Below are 14,020 nucleotides of genomic sequence, written 5' to 3'. Positions count from 1 at the left end.
GGGGGGGGGGGTTCAGGGGGCGGCGTTTTTTTTGCTGCTTGGGGCAGCAAAAAAGTTAGAGCCGGCCCTGGCTGCACCATTCTTGTTTCTCTTCTAATTATTTCAAAATAAACAAAATTCCCAGTGGATAAAATAAGCAGACCCCATACTATAGCAGCTGAGGTTCTACAAATGCTTCATTTATAGAAGTGCAGAACATTCGCCTTCTTTTGTTAATTTGCAGTCTACATAGAACACAGAAGTGGTAATCATGTTTGTCATGTACATAAAAGCTACAGAGTTATAGAACCTTTTTTATTTGGCTAAGAAACCTGAATAACCAAACTTTCTGAACATCAGTCTCTCCCATTAGAAAAAAAAAAATAAAAGAATGCAGAGCAATGTGGGAAGCATGGGCTGCCAGAAAGTCATTAATTTCAGTGAATGTGAGATCAAAGGGAGAAGATATAAAAATAGAGGCAGCTGCAGGTGTGGTGGCATGAAGTTTCTCAAATGAGTAGCTCTGTCTGGATTGGACTGACAGCAGGTTTGATCACTGGGACTAGATAGCAAAAGAAGATGAAATGAGATAAATATGCAGTAGAAACTCATTCCTCAGCTCTTGAATTCAGAAATCTACACAAACTCCCCAAACAACTCATCATGCATTGTGTAGGTGGTTTCTACATTTGGAGCAATTCAGCCTACAGTCAGTGTAATGCACACTCTCACCAGTGTCCTTTTCCCCCCTCCTTGTTAATGAGAAAGTTCAGTCTACCACAATTGTACCTGGCTTTTTCTAAACCTCCTTGCCTTTGATCTCCGAACTTCATTATGAAGTCTGCACCCAGCATGCAGGCAATCTGCTCCAGAGACTGCCCCTCAGGACCTTGCCTTTACAAACCTGTCTTTAAAAAAGAAAATCTAGTAAAATTCTCAGTTGCAACTGTGAGAGTTATTATACAGATGCCTTTTGCCAAAGAATTGCTCCACATACTTAAATATTTGTCTTTTTCAAAGTATCAAGCAGAACTAGACTATATTAGGGATTCAATAGTTGCCAATTTCTCTCTCTCTCTCTCTTTTTAAAACAACATCATACCAGTATCTTCACTAATACATCTTCTTTAGCTCAGCTACAAAGAGCGTGAAGTCATTTTAACTTTGGCACTTGAAATAGCGTTGCAAACTATCACAGCCTTTGTTGGGGAGACAGCGTTGTCTGGTGGTTTGAACCTAGGGTCTACTTCCAGCTCAGTCACTGACTTAGTTTTGAGCATATCCTTTTGTGTCTGTGTGCCTCAGTTTTCCTCTCTGTAAAATGGGTTCAGGATTCAGCCTTTGCGGCACACAGGTTTTCCAAGCTGTAGAACCCTTTAGTGTCCATACTTACCATAGCTCTGAAAAAGTGGAAAGCTTCTAACAGTTTTCACTGCACAGACTGTCTTCAAAACCTGAGCTGATGGCTGAAACTGGAAATGTACATGCCTCCTGACAATCAGGAACTGGTCACAGTCTTTACTAAAGCTTTTTGGGGCAAGGAACCAGGAGCTACTGATCCACCATTTTGTTGGGCTGTGTTTGCATTTAGAGGGATGTTAAATAATTATCATATTAGCCTTCCCCAAACTCCAAAGGCCAGCCTTGCCAGTTAGGGTATGCCTACACTGTAGTTAGACACTGGCAGTTGGCCCTAGCCAGTGACTCAGGCTCACAGGGCTTGGGGTAAGGGGCTCTTTAATTAACATAAGAGTTGCCATACTGGGTCAGACCAAAGGTCCATCCAGCCCAGTATCCTGTCTTCCGACAGTGGCCAATGCCAGGTGCCCCAGACAGAATGAACAGAACAGACAATCGCCAAGTGATCCATCCCCTGTTGCCCACTCCCAGCCTGCCCCTGCTCAGGTTGCAGCCCATGCTTGGGGACTAGGATGACCAGATGTCCCGATTTTATAGGGGCAGTCCCAATTTTTGGGTCTTTTTCTTATATAGGCTCCTATTACCCCCCACCTCCGTCCCGATTTTTCACATTTGCTGTCTGGTCACCCTATTGGGGACCCTCAACACTTGTGGGGTCCTGGAGTCCAACCCTTCAGCCTGAGCGCAAACATCTACACTGCAATTAAACAGCCCCTTTGCCCAAGCCCGAGTCAGTTGGCAGGTGTCAGATTGCAGTGTAGACATACACTAAGGTTAGGTCTACACTTACCTGGTAGTTCGGCGGCAAGCAAATCGAACTTCTGGGTTCGACTTATTGCGTCTTGTCTGGATGCGATAAGTCGAACCCGGAAGTGCTCACCGTCGACTGCGGTACTCCAGCTCGGCGAGAGGAGTACGCGAAGTCGATGGGGGAGCCTGCCTGCCGCGTCTGGACCGAGGTAAGTTCGAACTAAGATACTTCGAACTTCAGCTACGTTATTCATGTAGCTGAAGTTGCGTACCTTAGTTCGAATTGGGGGGTTAGTGTAGACCTGCCCTAAGACTTCCCTTCCTAACAGAAGTGATGTCAGCCTGGATGTTTGTAACTTGCTTTAAGACCCTCAGACAGAAAGCACTAGATGAGCATAAAGCATGGCTATTCATGCTTTATTATCACACTATTAATAAGAGTTATACTTTACCAACGATTAAATTCCTGGTCACTGCCTTTCTCAGAGAATCAAGTAGTATTTAGTCAAACTTTTGCAGTCCAGGCTCAAAGGGTTTTTGTCAAGTCTTACATAACCTTTTCCCCTTTGATCTTGAAGGAAGGGGTGTTAAAATTCAGCCTGAAGCCATTATGCTTTAAAACCTAACAGTGTAAGGTGCTAATCATGCAATGGGCTGCATGTGGCTACAGGGGCCCTCCTAAGGAGAGGATTGAGACCTGTCTGGAACATTCTTTTAAGGATAGCACTGAAATGAAAATCAAGTTCTGTTATGGTGTTATACACATCATGAGCTACAACTAATAATACGTTGTTATTACTGAACTAATGTATGATCTGCTCGGCTGTTTCATTTTGACTCAGATCCAAAAATCCTTTAATGGATCAGTGTTTTAACAGCCCTTGCAATTAGGTCCACGTGTTTTGCACCTTGAACATGCCTTAAATTCTTATAATTCTCCACCATATACCTTCTTCTTCTTTGCCTCTGCCAATCTATCATAACATAATGCCATTCCGAGGGAGGGGGAGGGGCACTGAGTGTACTGCAAGCTTTTCTATATAGCATGGGGCACCGGTCAGCTCTCTCTATTGTTCCACAGGCATGCACCAGCTCAGCAATGTGGTTTCAGTCATTCTAAATCCCTTCCTTTGTGTTTTCCAGCGAACAGGGACAGTGGCTCTAAACAGTAACCTCCTTGCCTAGTGCATTGAGACAAAGAAACGTACAACTACATAGTTATGACTCATGACTCAGCTAAAAAGATATGAATCAAACGGAACTCTCCTGAGAGAAACAGGAGCTGCACATTAACCGTGATATATGGAAAAAAATCCTCTTGTTTGATTCCTGAATCATACATTATGATTCAGAAGAGTTCAAATAGGTGGGGGGTGGGGGGGATGGGAAGGGGATTTGCAAAGAGATTGTTTTGCTCTCCGTAGAAAAACATCCGCCCTTGTAAAAGTGTGTTTATTCAGCATGCCTAAGTTGCACATGCTCTGAAATAGTTCATCTTTGAAGCCTAGATAGAAGTGACGTACTTTCACGGAGCAGAAACAGACAGCGGGGCCTAGTTTTGACTTTTGTTGGGCATGTTTGTGTTTTTCCAATAGGTCCTCAGTCAGAAGTGAAGCCAGCTGCTCCTTATAATTAAATGTCAGCGAGTCAAACTGGATGTTGGTGGTTTGACCACTTGCTTAACAGAGTTGGCCTTTCAATGGCTAAAAGGAAGTTTTGAAGTTAGCACCCTGTGAAGAAGGAGCATGGGGGGAAAACCACTGTTCCGTGTCCTTGTGGTTTCAGTCTGTTCTTATGTAACTGAAAGAAGACTGATGTGCATTGATTTTCTATTTTGGCAACAAGAAGGTACCCTAAGCACTTGTAGAATGAAAATGATGAACCTGCAGAATGTAGCCAACATCTGCAAAAAATATTTGTTTTGATTGTGTCTCAATCTGAGCTAACAGCATTTCATGCCATTTTTGCCTCTCCATGACTCTCATAAAACCAAGATTTTTTTTCAAGGAGTGAGGAATGGAGCAGTTTCTGGCAGCATACTGCTAGCTTCCTTACTGAAATTGCTATGCTTATCAGTACTGCAAACATTCAAAAACGATGAGATTGGCTAAAAATCTTGAGCTTTTTAAAACTAACCTTTGGGCCTTTTATTTTTCTGGCTTCTTTGATTTTTGAACCATTAAGGTGATAAAAACTGGACAGGGACTCAGAACACCCGGTTTTTATTCTACCGGCCTGCTGAGTGACCTTGGGCAAGTCATCCAGGGCTCTGTGCCTCAGTTTCCCCACCTGTAAAATGTGCATAATGATATGGACCTCCTTAGTAAAGTGCTTTGAGCTCTACTGATGAACAGCACTCTGTAAGAGCTAGGTGATATTATAGCATTATTATTAATTCTTTCCTTCACAACCACAAGGGCTAGAAACTTTTAAAACTGATATACTCAGATAATCCAAGGATTCCAGGAACTGGGACTTTAAGAAAAATACCAAATATCACAATACTTGCAATATAACTACACAATTGTTGTTGTATGTGATATTTTATCTGAAACCTGATAAAGAGCAAAGCCTGACAGTTCTGATTTTGCAAGCACTTAACCACACGAATAAATGTATTCACATGAGCAGTCCCATAGGAGTAAATGGCTAAGCAAGTAGTCTGGGGCTTGCTTACATGAGAAGGTTGCACTGGTTTAAGCTAATGTATGATTTTAAACTGATTTAATTAAACTGGTGCAAACCCCTTTGTGGACAGTCTTATTTCAGTTTAAGAGAGTCTTATGCAGTTTAATTTACATTGCTTTGGAGCAGGTTTAAGCTAAACCAAAAATGCCTCTTTGAAACTGATGCAGGGGTGAACACACAGGGGTGTGCACCAAGTAAACTACATTCAAATAAAACTGATTTAAGTTAAACTGATGAAACTTTCCTGTTTAGACAAGGCCTAGGATTCAAGAGATCTGGGTCTGATTTCCAGCTCTCCCATAATTTCCTATGTGACCTTTCCTCACGGGACTGGAGTAGTTAAGCCAATGGGACAGTTCTCTTCCATTGGCTTAGAGCAGCTACGTTAGAGAGCTTGCAGCGGCAAGTGTAGCCATGCCCTTATTTTTTGTGAAGGGCTCTGAGGAGAGGGAGGGGGCTGCACAAGTAGCTAGAGAGACTGGCTTACCTACAGCTGATGATCTTTAAAGCACTTTGGGACTACTGAGTCATACCTGTCCTTCCATAGTTTAGAGAGACAAGGTGAGTGAGGTAATAATTTTTATTGGACCAACTTCTGTTGGTGAGAGAGACAAGCTTTCAAGCTTACACAGAGCTCTTCTTCAGGTCTGCATAAGCTTGAAAGCTGGTCTCTTTCACCAACACAAGTTGGTCCAGTAAAAGATATTATCTCATCCACCTTGTCTCTCTAATAGCCTGGGACCAACACAGCTGCAACAACACTGCAGACTTCCATACATTTGATAGTTACCATCACCCCTGTGTGAATATTTCTGTACTTTTGACTCTTTTCTACTAATATTTCTTCAGTTCTGTATTGGCACTTGTACATTTCCTGTGCTTCACTTCCCCGCTCCCCCACCAAAAGTATTCAGCAATCCCATCTGCTATGTAATCATAGCTGAAAGCAATTGCTTGACATATTTTAGTCTCCCACTCTTTACCCGAAGAGGTTTTTTTTAACAGAAACAGGGTTTTTTGTAGGCTCGTATAACCATGAATGGAATATTAATAAAGATTATGTAAAAATACCCACATTATGTAACTAAACTTCATGATACAAAAGCCAAAAAACACGAACAAAAATATTCTGGACAGTGAGTTATGCATTTTCATGAACATTTGCAAGGGATTTAGAGAACAAATTACAGACTGTGAGAGTCGCTTTTTAGTCTAAATCCTCAGTTGTGTGCACAGGCAGACTCTATGCAGAACTCCACTGACTTTAATTATCATGGGGTAGCCATGTTAGTCTGTATCCACAAAAACAACGAGGAGTCCAGTGACACCTTAAAGACTAACAGATTTATTTGGGCATAACCTTTCGTGGGTAAAAAACCCACTTCTTCAGACTTTAATGGGACTCTGGGTGCACATAAAGGTCTACCCATTGGAGGATCAGGGCCTAAATGTACAAAAACTGTTACTGACAGTAGTGGTGAAAGGCAGTGAGTGACATAGACTTGAGGTAAACCAAGAGGAAACTGGATTCTAGTAAATAACCAATTTCTCATTACTCCAGGGGCTGATTTGGGCCGTCTTAATTATGTCAAGTAGTGCCCTACTCTCTGAATATTTCCTTTGGTGAGTGTAACTCTTTTTTAAGGTATGTACTTTTCCAGACGAGCAAAAACAAAACAACCTATGCAAAGTGTACTGCACATGCAAATTTGAAAGTGTCAGATCTTGGTCAGATAAAAACCAAATTTTACTTGAAGAGTTCTTTCTTTACCAAATTTCAGTTTTTATTCCTAGCCATTTTCCCTTTAGAGCTGTTCAAAAAAAAGAATTTTTAAAATAATGCAAAAAGGAGGTTTTTTTTAACTCCCAGTCCCCTTTACTCAAAATAGCCGAAGTGTTTTTGCTTAATCTTTCAAAACAAAACAAAAAAAAGCACCATGGGATCGCTTAGGCAGTTTGAGTAAGAATGGCAGAATGAGGCCTGGAATTCAAACAAGTACTCAAAAGCTCAAATGTGCTTCATTTCATTTCCCTTTTAAATCTGCAGTTTATAAACAGAGTTCATCATAGCAGCAATTCTTTGCCCATTGTCCTTTCAGATGTGAATTGTAATAAGCAATAAAGGAAACATTTAGTAATCATTGGCTTATCACTTAAAGCAGGATTGTCCCTTGGCCTCACACCTTTACATGGATGGGTAAGCCCCCGTGTGCCCCTCCTTACACCCCACATAGACTTTGGGGCTGGGCTTGCAGAGGTAAGTAGGAACTATTCACTGACTAGTCCCTATGGGTTGGTCAGGGGGATGGGGAATGAGCAGAGTCCTAGCTCTGCCCAATAGGTATTGGCCAGTAGAGCTGAGCCAGGAGGGGAAGGTTAGTGATTTGCTTCTGGTACAGATCAGCAGAAGAGCTGGCTGAAGCCTTTGATGGAACCATATTCTATTGGAATGCACAGTTCCACCCAAACTGAAATCCTCCATGACATCGGGTTGCTTGGGCCAGAATTTCATTTTGGCAGGAACCCCCCACCCCCAAATTCCAACAATGTTCCCTTTCATCATTGTTGGAACAAAAGGTTTGTATTGTTTTTAATTACTTCTCCATTGTTTTATTGTTGCTTCTATTATATAGAAGAAACTTAAAAAAAGTCAAAATCAAAACAAAACATTTCAACTGACCTATTTTTTAAAAATTCCTTTGCTGAGATTTTAAACATTTTTAGTTTTTGTTCCAATTTGGAACTAAGCCAAATTTGAAACCCTTTCCCAAAATGGAACTTATATCCTTTGCACAGTTCTAGTCAGCAGCAAATTACCGTCCCTTGGAGGAAGGTGGGTGCAGGAAGGAAATTCTGGCTTTTGAAACCACACTTCATTTCCAGAGATGCTCCTGGGGTGACACAGCAAGTGCTGCTCTGATGATAGGCATATTCCAGCAGTCCAGTTCCTCCCATACCATTAAAGCTAAGGTCACACGCTTGCATTAACCCTGCTTTCAGTAACTCACACCTACTTGATTTTTCACCTTTCAGGCTGAAGTTTTCCAGGCTTGGGCACTGCCAATGTGAATATTTTTTGTGCGCATATACTTGTGGGAAAATTTAAGCAAACGATTCAGCAATTTTTAAGTTCCAGAAGAGTAAGGGGGAAATATGTTTCTCATTATAAAGTAATTCTTATGACTTTTTTTTAAGCAGCCCTTCTGTTGAAATGGCTGGAGATAAACAATTGAAAGTCACCATGGAAATAATTCTCCCAATGAAATTTGGTTGTACTAAGTTACAATCCTTTGAAGATTGAATTAGCCAGGTGTGTAGGAGTGTTAGTGGGGGGAAGGTTACTGAGTGTTGTATTAGACCTGACCCATTGTTTTAAACATGATAAAGAGCTAATTTTTTCATCTCTCATTCCTGAACCTAGAGTTGTATAAAACACCCACTGACAATTGTAAATTCTTTGAGACAGGGAATGTATCTCACTATAGAATTACATTTTATTCCATAAGCGTATTTGCCTGAAAGGAAGAATGAAGACGCCTTCATGGTCCTAGTTCATCAGCAAGCTAGTACATTGATATTGTACATAGTGTACATGTACTTAGTACATTACATGCAAACAAGCAAATAAACATTGAAATAATCCACACTAAATTCAGTGCCAGTGTAGAGGCCTTTGGTGAGCATTGTATGAAGCAAATCACTTTAAGTGAGGGGCTAATGCAATCAGTTGCCTCTAAGCTGTTTTCTTCTCCAACTTCCTTCTTCTTTGGCTGTTTGATTCTAATAAGATGTTAATTTTTAACACTATGACCAATCAGACCTAGATCAATTATTGGGGTTATAATTTTTTCTTTAACGGAGAAGGCTAAGTAGTCTTATGTCATTTTGGTTTTGTATTAAAACTGGGAGCACCTTGTACATAGCACCGTGTAAACCAGGAAAGTTAACCTCTTACATAACAATCAAAACAACCTTTGGTGTTAATAAATGATTAAATAGCCTGGTCACACTAAGGCCATGTCTACACTATCACTTTATGTCTGCAAAAACTTACGTCGCCCATGGGGTGTGAAAAAAAACACCCCTCTGAGCAACGTAAGTTTTGCGCAAGTGGCAGTGTGCACAGCACTATGTGGGTGGGAGAGCTTCTCCCGCTGACATAGCTACCGCCACTTGTGGTGGTGGTTTGATATCAATGGAAGAGTTCTCTCCCAGAGCGGCTACACGAGCGATCTTACAGCAGCGCAGCTGCATCGGTACAGCTGTAAGCTCGCTAGTGTAGTCATAAACTAAGGCTATGGCTACACTGGCGCTTTACAGTGCTGCAACTTTCTCGCTCAGGGGTGTGAAAAAACACCCCCCTGAGTGCAGCAAGTTACAACGCTGTAAAGTGCCAGTGTAAACAGTGCCCCAGCTAATCCCCTCGGGGAGTGGAGTACCTGCAGCACTGGGAGAGCTCTCTCCCAGCGCTGGCACCACAACCACACTCTCACTTCAAAGCGCTGCCACGGGAGCGCTCCCGCAGCAGCGCTTTGGCGTTTCGAGTGTAGCCAAGCCCTAAGAAAGCAATGACATTCCAACTTAAGTCTGCCATGCTCCTATTTTCTCTTCCTTCTGTGGCTTTTTAAAAGTAAAACTTTTGTACAGTATGAGCTTGCTGAGGCCGAATAGCAGCTTGCACTGTTTTACTGAGACATCTCACAAGCTGAGTAGAATTAGGCCAGCTCAGATCCAGGCTGGGAGAATTCCAAGAAAAAGCCCCAGAAAGCTGTTCGCAGTGGTGCGGCTGAGGCAATATAGACAGTCCTTTCCCCAAGGCACAGTCTTTTTGTTTGTGTTTGCATGGTGCAGAACACAAAGGGGCCCCAGGCACTATTGCAATACAACTGATAAACAATAACATTATGGCTATGCTAGAGCATTAGTTCAAAGAAGAATGTGTTGCTCAAACTGCCATCTCTAGGGTCTGATGGAAAGCCTTCAGCCAAAGCACCTGCAGCTGTTGCAAAGTCTCCAGCGCCTTTTGTTAAGATAGGGGCATCAATGCTGGGGCATGGCTGAATCGCAGATATTCTGTATGTCTCAAATTTCCCCTGTAGCTTCAGTTGTTATTACATGTGTCTTTATTCTTTCCCTAGCTACTGTTCTGGTGGCTACACTGGAGTGGTGATGGGTAAGGGATGTCTAGAGAGATTATATATTTCCTTTAGAAGCAGTTTGAGTTACTTTGCTGTTAAAGACACATTTCAAAATTAACAGCATGTTCAGCACTGTACAAAACACAGAGGAAGACAAGGTCCCTGCATACGGGAGCATCCAAATGAAACAGACTGCCAAAATAATTCAGACGCAAAACAGCAGTTTTTTTGCTCTGGTGCAAGAGCTGGTAGGTTGTTGGTGGGTTAAAAGGAAACTTAAAAGAATTATTGGTCATGGTGGGTGGGATCCTCAAAGGGACTTAGGTGTTGTGATGCTAAGCGTGACAACACCTAACTTTTAGGCACCTAGAAAAAAAACACCACCACAGGGACATCACTGTGACTCACAAAGTCTGTTAGGCATGTAGGCCCCCCCATACAATGAATAGGGAGAACTAGGTGTCTTCGGCAGCTCCCTGCTTAGCATGCTGTCTTTGTGGATTGTGGTCTATTAGCGAATGGGAGACAGTGACCAGAAGCATGTGGGTTAAGCCCCATACCTCTGATGGAGATAGGTGCCTAGCTCTGCTTGCGATCCAGGAACTAAAAAAGATAGGCATTCAATGGCCTAGTTGCATGCAGGGCCCAGAACAAAACCATCAGGGAGCTGGGAGGGGTAGGGGTAGGAGAGGCCCCTCCTTGTAATCTTTAGCCTAGTGGTTAGGATACTCACCCAAAATGTGTAAACCCCCCCAGTTCAAGTTCCTCCTCCTCCTGAGGGGGGAGATGGGATTTGAACAGGGATCGCTCTCATCACTAGGCTATGGGATATCCTGAGGTGGGGCTCCCTCATTCTCTCCCATTGAAATTGTTCCACTTTTACTAATTGAATAATTAAATATTAATTGAGCCAGAGAAAGAATTGGACTGACTCTGTAGCCTAGTGGTTAGGAGTGTGTCACACATCCCAGGTGAGTTCCCTTTCCACTAGGCTAAAGATTACAAGGGAGGTTCTCTTCCTTCTCCTGCCCCCCAGCTGTTTTATGTGAACTTACCAGAGGGACCTGAACCAGGAGTTGGCCTCTGCGCATGCCTACCCGATCAGGCCACACATGCAAGTTAGGCAGCCGAATGTCCATCTTTCCCGCTTTGTGAGCTCTCTAGAGCTCAGGTGGGAGATAGGTTCCCTGACACCTGGCAGCAGTGCACATCCCAGAGACTGAAACATAGGCACCTAGGGAACTTTTACCACAAAAAACTTAGATGCCAAGTGAATTTAGGTACTTACAGGGTGAGGTGGCAGCCAAGCAGGAGTTTTGTGGCATGCAGTGGCGCCTAAAAACAGGATTAAGGTGCCTAAGTACCTTCATGGACCACCTGCTTGGTCATTACCATGCAGGCTGACTAAGTTATCCAACTTTACTTTCTTAAATGTTTATCTGTATTTTGGACAACTCTTTGCAGTATTTCCCAAGATTTCCTTAGGGTCCTCTGGTCTTTGATCATGAAGTAGTACTGTACATCGGAAGGAAAAGGATGGGCTGGCTGGCATGGACAGAAAAGCACTTTTGTAATCTCTCCTTAGAAGCGACCAGCATCCTGAACCAGCCCAGTTGTGATATTCTGCAGCACAGGATCCTGGAGGTGGTGAGGGAAGAGGACGGGAAGTTTCCAGCGATGGTGAGAAGTACGTACTAACTCTTGTACATCCTTTTTAAAATGTCTATCACTAATCTGCATATTAGGAAAGACATTACAGTAGGCTGTTTCTGCCACTTGAATATTTTGCCAAGGGAGTAGGTTCTATCCTGGACCATTTAATTCATTGTTGCTAAACTTGGTACTGATGGAGTGTTAACTTCTTGCCAGCATAATGTTCTAATTTATTTAACACTTATCAATTTGGTATTGGTTGGCACTGTCACAGTACAGCAGAAATAGTATATCATTGAAATATCCTTGCAAGTGTAGCCTGGCTATTAAATTAGCTGCCTTTACAAAGAGTTTTTGTTTATCCTATTGCTCCCAGAATAGGACATGGCCAACCAACTACAGCTGTTTATAGATGTGACTTTGAAACACATGAAAGAGAGAATAGTGGACAGTAGACCCTTCCAGTACAGAAGTGTTTATATGGAGGAAAAACATTTAAGATGTAAAGGTAGCCTGATTTAGGTCACAATATCCAGGTCTTGTTTCATATCGTATTCCCTTCATGACAAATTCTGAAAATAGTTAGCTATCAATTACACTCAATTACCAGTTATACAAGGTGGAAACAAACTATTCCAGCAAAATCAGGATGGGAAGGAAAAAATATCTTTTGAGAATAGGAGCTACAGCCTGGGAGTAACAGTTCAGCCCCTGGGAAAGTGATCAACTTAGATAGTCTGGTGACTAGCCACTAGGGGAAGACTACAGTAAGGTGTGACACAGGGAAGCATAGAATGCCATTAGTTATATTAAAAATAGAAGCTGACAAAATGAAGTAAGGAACCAGTTACAAAGGATAAGGAGGAAAATGAATAAATACAAAATTTAAACAGATACAATTTTTTTAAAATTAATTCTTAATTTTGGGTGTTCAACTTGAAACTTCTTAACAGGGCCTGATTGGACGTTTCAGAAAGTGCTGGACACCCAAAGACCCTTTAAGGTATCAAGCTGGGCACTCAAAACATTCTGAAACAATACAAGGAAGCAAGTAAACAGATAAATTGAGACGGGAGAGCGAGCAGCAGCATGGTGAAGAGGCAGAAGTGCAATAATGATTTGAATTATTTTTGACATTTTAATATAGTTTTTCTATTCTATGGGCTTGAGCCTGCAAAATAAAGTTAAGCATATGCTGAAGTGCTTTGCTCGACTGGGGCCAGAGTGCTTAATGCCTTGTGGATCAAACTATCATCAAATGTTCTGGTTCCTACAGAATAAGAATCCCAGCTAGCCTTGGTCTGCTTTCTAGAAATAAACATGAGGACCTCCTGTAATTTTTTGTCCCTGCTTTCCAGCTAAGCTTTTCACTTAAAAATTAATGGAACACAGAGCACCTGTGTGAATTATGCATGAGATTAGAAGAAAAAAATAGGTATGAAAATCTGAAATTCCAAGACTCCTCAGTCTGGCCTGGATAACTCAAATAGAATCAGTGACATTGGATCTATTTAATGTTTACTGTCTTAACTCACAGATAAAAAAACAATCAAAATAATGCTCTGATTCCATTTCTCTTCTGGAAATTCAGTGTTAGTGGTCACCAAGATGCCAGACTGACAACACTGGAATCTAAAGCTCTGTCTACAGAACAGTCGTCAATTTAAAAAAAAAAAAAAAAAGTAGTGGCCATGCAAGCCTCTTCTCATCCTGCCACATCTCTGACCTGGAGCACAGTCCCAAGGTGGCAGGGGAAGCGGCTAGTTCAGTCTATGTCCAAACAATCCTTTGGACTCTTTGGCACCATTTTTGCTGAGACCAGTAAAAAGCCCCATTGCTTTGTGAACAGAAAATGCAGCTACCTCTTTTCATAGAGACAGTACTCACCCGTCTCTGCTAGATTTGAAACTGCTGCAGTGGTTAAGGGTTCAGAAGCCCAATCACAATCCTCTAATCCATCCACCACCCACAGTTGGTACATTCTCTGTTTAATTGGAGGCTACAATTCTAATTTTTGGGAAGTGATCATTTCCAATAACAGTCACATGTGCAAATATTAATTCCATATGAATCTGGCACCATTTATTGTAGAAACAAATTGATGATACAGCACAGCTTTAACATACTTCCATAGTAAGACAACATGACACTTCAATGCAGGTGAAAACACAAAGGTTCTTAAAGCTGGTAAAGAGAGGCAGTAGCCATTTCCTAGAAATGAAGTCAGCCAGACTCCCCTGGAGCACCAGTAGGCAGGTGTGCCAGGCTTCTCTTTTTGTAGTGTTGGTAGGTGGAAAAAACAAAGCAAAGTGTCCTTCACCAACCTGCTCCTATCCAGGAATCTTTGGAAAGGGGATTTTTACCTGCTCTACATGATGAATACTCTAAGTTGA

The sequence above is a fragment of the Terrapene carolina genome, unplaced genomic scaffold, assembly GCF_002925995.2.
Source record: "Terrapene carolina triunguis isolate 2854851 unplaced genomic scaffold, T_m_triunguis-2.0 Scaffold42, whole genome shotgun sequence".
NCBI lineage: Eukaryota > Metazoa > Chordata > Testudines > Emydidae > Terrapene > Terrapene triunguis.
This window is presented reverse-complemented; position numbering follows the sequence as displayed.